The following is a 7,254-nucleotide window of genomic DNA, read 5'->3' on the forward strand; positions in this document are numbered from 1 at the left end:
AGCATATTCCATGTGCTGACCCGTTTTCGGGCTGCAACGTTAATGTTGCAGACTTTTCAGACGACAATTAAGGAGTTTTTAGGTCGTGGTTCTATACTCAGTGATGCCGTTGGAGTTGATGGACTCACTTATCTTCCAAGCCTTCCGCTGTTATCGTTATTAGATGGTCTTAAGCCATACTTGTTGTAATAAGTTCTCTTTTGAGACACTCAATGTAATAAGTATGTGATTGCTACTCTGTTATAAATCCTTCGAGTACTGTGTGGTGTCAGCATTACTGATCCAGGGATGACACCGGAGCACAGAGATCAGACTGTTTGAGGTCTGGTTGCTACAGAGATGGTATCAGAGCACACGCTGACTGTAGGACACGACCACTAAGCTAAAGACCTAGATCACTATTCACTCTCTTCTCTTCTGACCTCTCATCTTTTCTACTCTTTAGGATGGCGGATGCAAGGAACAAGTTCACACAACCGGATGAATATACACCCTTTGGACGCCACTTGAAGGAAGTCACTAGATACCTGAACATAGGTGTACCAAGCTTCACAGGAACCTACAACGCCACTTTACCTGAAGAAGAGCGCTGGATGATTCAAGTTCAAGTTCCAGGAAGGACGTTTATGCCAGTCACTGAGCCCATAGAATTTTCTTTTGATGCACCAACTTGGAGTCTAGGAAAGAGCATGGCAGCTCACATCGCCATGGGACGCATTGGAGAAGTCTACCGCAAGGATCTCAAGGATACTATCTACCAGATTTATGGGCGCCGAGATGAACACTGGGAGATGATCAGCACCAGGAAGGATAGATCAATCGCAGCTTTTATCCAGGAGCTAAACCAGCACATTCGACGACAGGAGAACCAGATGTGCGCCGACATGATAGACCTGAAGAAGGCTAAGACTAGAATCAAGGAACTGGAGGAAGAACTCAAGGCTACACATGAAGATTATGAAGAGGAAATTGAAGTATTGGTGGAGAAGAATGACGACCTGATCAAGAAGATTGGAATATTTATGGGAGGCCCTACGCCAGTAGATGAAGACGAAGAACCTCAGGAAATTAGCCCGGAAGACTACATCATCATCGACGGCACCGACTCGGAAGCAGATAGTAGCGATGATGACTATGTTGATGAAGCTGGAGCAGATATCATGGAGTCAACGACTGAAGAATATTTCTAGTAGACCACCTCATCAGTAGTAGTAGTCCACCATGTAAATATAGTAGTCTGAGCACTTTTGCGATAGATAGATTGATTGTATGCCCTTGTTTGATTGATTGAAGTGAATTGTTTGTTTTGCCTCATGTGCATATGGGTAGTGTTTTCTCTTTAGACCCCCTCTATTCTTATATCTCATCTTTTCTAAACCCTCAGATGCCTCCGAGACGTGACCCCGGATTTACCTTTCCAACCCAAGCCCTTAGGTCACCCATGTTAGTAACCTCGCCCGGAGCAGAGTATGTGGCTAGTCTATGGTGTGATCGGTTACCATTAAGGATTGGTAACTATGTTTTTCCCTCAGACCTAATAGTATTGGAATCTCAAGGATTGGTTATGATATTAGGCATGGATTGGTTATCAAAGTATGAAGGGAATATTGAGTGTGCTAGTAAGTCAATTTTTCTTACCACCCCAAAAGGGAGAAGGATCAAGTATGTATCCCGGCATGTGCCAAAGAGGACTCAAGTAAATTGCCTAATAGGAGTTGTGCAGGAGGAAGTACCAGTGGTAAGGGATTTCCCTGATGTATTTCCAGAGGAGTTGCCAGGCATGCCACCGGATAGAGATATTGAGTTTTTGATTGAGATATTGCCAGGCACAGGTCCAATATCAAAGAGACCATATAGGATGCCAGCAAAGGATTTGGTGGAAATTAAGAAGCAGATTAAGGAGTTACTGGATAAGGGATATATTCGCCCAAGTTCTTCGCCTTGGGGATTGCCAGTACTTCTAGTGGAGAAAAAAGATGGATCGTTAAGGATGGTTGTTGATTATCGAGGATTGAATGAAGTAACGATCAAGAAAAAGTACCCACTACCAATGATCTGTTTGATCGATTGCAAGGAGCTAAGGTATTTTCCAAGATCGATCTGCGATCAGGATACCACCAGTTGAAGATTCGAGAACATGATATTCCGAAGACATATTTTACCACCAGGTACGGGCTGTACGAGTATACCGTTATGTCATTTGGTCTGACTAACGCACCTGCCTATTTTATGAACATGATGAACAAAATGTTTATGGAGTTTTTGGATAAGTTCGTCATAGTGTTCATTGATGATATCCTGGTTTATTCGAAGAATGAAGAGGAGCATAAGGAGCATTTGCGTTTGGTACTTGGAAAGCTCAGAGAACATCAATTATATGCCAAGTTCAGCAAATGTGAGTTTTGGTTGAAGGAAGTAGGATTCCTCGGACATGTTATATCTGGAGAAGGTATAGCAGTAGATCCCGCTAAAGTTGAAACCGTGACCAAGTGGGAAGCCCCAACAATAGTTGGAGAGATCCGGAGTTTTCTTGGACTCGCAGGATACTACCGGAGATTTATTGAGAATTTCTCAAAGATTGCGAAGCCTATGACTGAGTTGTTAAAGAAAGATACCAAGTTCATATGGACAGAGGAATGTGAGGCTAGTTTCCAGGAATTGAAGAAACGTTTGGTTACCTCACCAGTGTTGATTTTGCCAGACCAGACCAAAGATTATGAGGTGTATTGCGACGCTTCACGTCGAGGACTGGGAGCAGTGCTTATGCAGGAAGGGAGAGTTGTTTCATATGCCTCAAGACAACTGAAGCCTCATGAGTTGAATTATGCCACGCATGATTTGGAGTTAGCAGCCGTAGTGCATGCATTGAAGACATGGAGACATTTCCTCATTGGAAATCATTGTGAGGTGTACACGGATCATAAGAGTTTGAAGTACATTTTCACACAAAAAGAGTTAAATCTCAGACAAAGGAGATGGTTGGAGCTTATCAAGGATTATGATATGAAATTGCATTATCATCCTGGAAAGGCTAATGTAGTAGCTGACGCATTAAGCCGTAAGAGCCATGTCAATACATTAATGATGGGAGAAATACCCAAGGGAGTTAGCCGAAAATCTTCGTGAACTATGTTTGGAAATAGTTCCGAGAGGTTATGTAGCAACATTGGAGATTCAGTCAACTTTGATGGATAGAATCAGAGAAGCTCAGAAAACTGACAAAGAGATTGCCGCTATAAAGGAGAAACTGAGCAAAGGAAAAGCTAAAGGATTCCGTGAGGATGAGCACGACACCCTATGGTTTGAAGACCGCGTTTATGTGCCCAATGACCCGGAGATCAGGAAGTTGATTTTGCAAGAGGCACACGACTCACCGTATTCAATTCACCCAGGAAATACCAAGATGTATCTGGATTTGAAGGATATTTTCTGGTGGACCGGAATGAAGAAGGATATTGCGGAGTATGTAGCAGTTTGTGATGTATGTCAGAGAGTAAAGGCAGAGCATCAGAAGCCAGCATGATTGTTACAACCATTGCCGATACCCGAATGGAAGTGGGATAAGTTAGGCATGGATTTTATCACGGGATTGCCCAGGACTCGTTCAGGCTATGACTCGATTTGGGTTGTAGTTGATCGATTGATGAAAGTAGCTCATTTCATCCCAGTAAAGACCACTTATACCAGTGCTAAGTTGGCAAAGATATACATGACCAGGATCGTATGTTTGCATGGAGTTCCAAGGAGTATCGTATTAGATAGAGGAACCTAGTTTACCTCAAAGTTCTGGAAGCAGTTGCACGAAACTTTGGGAACCAGGCTAGAATTCAGTACAGCTTTTCATCCACAGACAGATGGACAGACCGAGAGAGTCAATCAGATTTTGGAAGATATGCTGAGAGCTTGTGCGCTAGATTACGGATCTAGTTGGGACGATAATTTGCCATATGCAGAGTTCTCTTACAACAACAGTTACCAAACCAGTTTAAGGATGGCCCCTTTCGAAGCCTTGTACAGAAGGAGGTGCAGGACACCGTTGTCATGGGACGAAGTTGGAGACCGCTAGTTGTTTGGTCCTGACTTGATTAAAGAGTCTGAACAGAAGGTGAAGCTGATTTGCGATAGGCTCAAGGTACCCAGTCCAGACAGAAAAGTTATGCAGATTCTAAACGCAAGGAGACAGTTTACAAAGTCGGAGACAGAGGTTATCTTCGAGTATCTCCACTTCAGGGAACAAAGCGTTTTGGAGTTAAAGGGAAGTTAGCACCATGATTTGTAGGACCATATCGAGTTTTGGAGCGTATGGGAGAAGTGGCCTACAAGTTGGAATTGCCCGAAGGATTGTCAGGAGTACATGATGTGTTCCACGTTTCTCAGTTAAAGAAATGTCACGCGGAGATGGCTGACATACCGTTGAGAGACACAGTGCGTTTGGAAACTATTCAGTTGGATAACGATTTGACCTACGAGGAGAAACCAATTAAGATCCTCAAGTTTGCCAGTCGAGTTACTCGCAGCAAGGTTATCAAGTTTTGCAAAGTTCAGTGGAGCCACCACACGGAGGATGTAGCCACCTGGGAACGAGAGGAAGATTTGCTCAAAGACCACCCTCACCTATTTTCTAGCCAACCCGAATCTCGAGGGCGAGATTCATCTTAAGGGGGGTAGGTTTGTAACATCCCAAATTTTCAATTTGGAATGTTATACACTAGATCATCATGCATATCATATTTATTTTGCATTTTGGTTGATCCTAGAAATTCTACGCAACTCAATGACCCACGGAGAGAGTTGGGGATTTTGTTATTTTCATATTTGAGTTCTCTCAAATTTTGAGAATAGGATCATTTGATTTTATTTATTTTATCATCAATTATTTCTATTACAAAAATATGAGAGAGGGAATAAAATGACTGTCCCAAAATAAAGAAATATTGAGGATTTAATAAAAAAATCAAATAAGTTTTTATTTCGGAGTTTTTCGGTGTTTTATTTGAATTTAGGAAAAAGTGCGTTTTTCAAAATTGCATTTAGGGCCCAAATAAATGTTCACCTTGTGCGGCTTGATTTTAGAAGCCCGTGAAAATTTATTTCGGAATTGTTGGAGTCCGTTTAGTATTTCTTTTTATTTTTCTTCCGAGCGGAATAATAAAAAAAAACGAACCGACTTCGGGCCGTACCCGAGCGGGACACCGCCCGGGGGCAGCCTTTAAATAGCGCTGCCCCAGCCCATCAGCCCCGCCTCGATCCGCGCGCACCGCCGGAGCCGCCGCCGCTGCCGCTGATGATCCCGCCGTCGAGGTTCGTCGCGCCTCGTTTTCCGTGCCGAAAAAATCAGCGTTCGTCGTTTTTCTTTTTCTTGGATTAAATCCGCGATTTTTCTGATCGCGATTCCTGATCTGATTTTCATTTTAGTTTAACTTTTCGCTCGTTTATCGGAATCAGGCGATTCAAGCGCCTAGGGATTCGTCTCGAAACCCTCTATCTGTTTAACCAACTTAAACAAAATTTTGTTACTGTAAAATTTGCCCTAGATCCAGATTAGTAGAACGAAGTTGTTTTCTTTCGCAGTTTGATTTTCGTTGCTTCGTTCGATTTGATTCTTTTTGCCAACCGAAGTTCTTAAGTTGAACCTTCTGGTTAGATCTCTTATTTGAGTTTTACCTGTGCATTAGATGAGTACTTATTGTATGCTTGTTTGTTTGTCTGCGATAGAATACCCGGAGTGCGCCGCCTGTTACTTCGAATCGTTAGGTTTCGCGGATCATCAGCAAGGCAAGTAACACTTTGATCATACCTTTTCTACTACCCAGTTTTATTGCATTAGATCAACCCTCACACATTGCATGATTAGGATCTAATTAAATTGTGGGATGGAAAGTAGATGAGGTAGTACCAATTACCTGTTTATTTTCAAACCTTTGGGAGTTACTTCTACGTTTGCTTATTGTGCCATGCTGTGCTAGTAGACGTGGATTGGGTGACTGAAATCCATGGCAGATGTGAGATTGTTAATTAATGGTTTATCTAAGGTGGCAACTTAAACACACATCTGGGTGGACTGAGGCACCTGGGTATTCCAGGACTTGCCTGTTTTCTTTTGGACCGCCACCCAGGCTCAGAGGGATCATGAGACTATTCATACTAGAAACTTCCGTGTGCAGCCACAAGCTATTATGGGCTCTAGCATAGTTGACTAAGTCGTGCGAACTCTTACAGTGGTATACTAGCAGATGTAGGGGATGTAGGTGGTACAGTCTATCCATTGTAAGGTGCTAGCGCTTCTGAAAGACTATGTCTCGGTCATCCGTCTTCTCAAACACCATGTAGTGCGAGAAACCAAACGGAGGCGATCGAGTCTTGTGGGGAAAAGTGCGCAAACCTTTGCAGAGTGTAATAAACTAATCATGGTTAGCCGTGTCCCCGGTTATGGACATCTTGAGTATCTAGTACTTGGATTTTCATGTGAATCTCAACATGTTACTCTAAATTAATTTTGTTGGGTTATGATGATGCTTAATTGGGATTGAGAATGCTGTCAACCATTCTCAATGTTTAACAACCACCTTGATAGTAATTAAATTTTATTCCTTTGAAGTAGGGAAAAATTGGCTTTACGCAAAACTGTAACCATAGAGCTTTCCACCAGCCAAATATGCATATAGTATAGCTGTTTCATTCCATTACTCTCTATGTGTTACCTTGCCAGCATATTCCATGTGCTGACCCGTTTTCGGGCTGCAACGTTAATGTTGCAGAATTTTCAGACGACGATTAAGGAGTTTTTAGGTCGTGGTTCTATACTCAGTGATGCCGTTGGAGTTGATGGACTCACTTATCTTCCAAGCCTTCCGCTGTTATCGTTCTTAGATGGCCTCAAGCCATACTTATTGTAATAAGTTCTCTTTTGAGACACTCGATGTAATAAGTGTGTGATTGCTACTCTGTTATAAATCCTCCGAGTACTGTGTGGTGTCAGCATTACTGATCCAGGGATGACACCGAAGCACAGAGATCAGACTGTTTGAGGTCTGGTCGCTACAGTTTGCTACCCTCAACCAGTTCCTCGGAAACCAGCCGAAGTCCTTCAGCAACTGTGTCGAGGCCACATACACCGACGATTGGCTCGTGGACATCTGCAAACATTTTGAATGTAGCAATGTCAGACCTGAGGACTTTGTCAAGTTTGCTTTGTTTCAACTCAAGGATCAAGCTGCTGAGTGGTATCAACAATACAGAGATTCTAGAGGAGGT

Source organism: Triticum urartu, chromosome 7 (assembly GCF_003073215.2).
Source record: "Triticum urartu cultivar G1812 chromosome 7, Tu2.1, whole genome shotgun sequence".
In the NCBI taxonomy this organism is placed as follows: domain Eukaryota; kingdom Viridiplantae; phylum Streptophyta; class Magnoliopsida; order Poales; family Poaceae; genus Triticum; species Triticum urartu.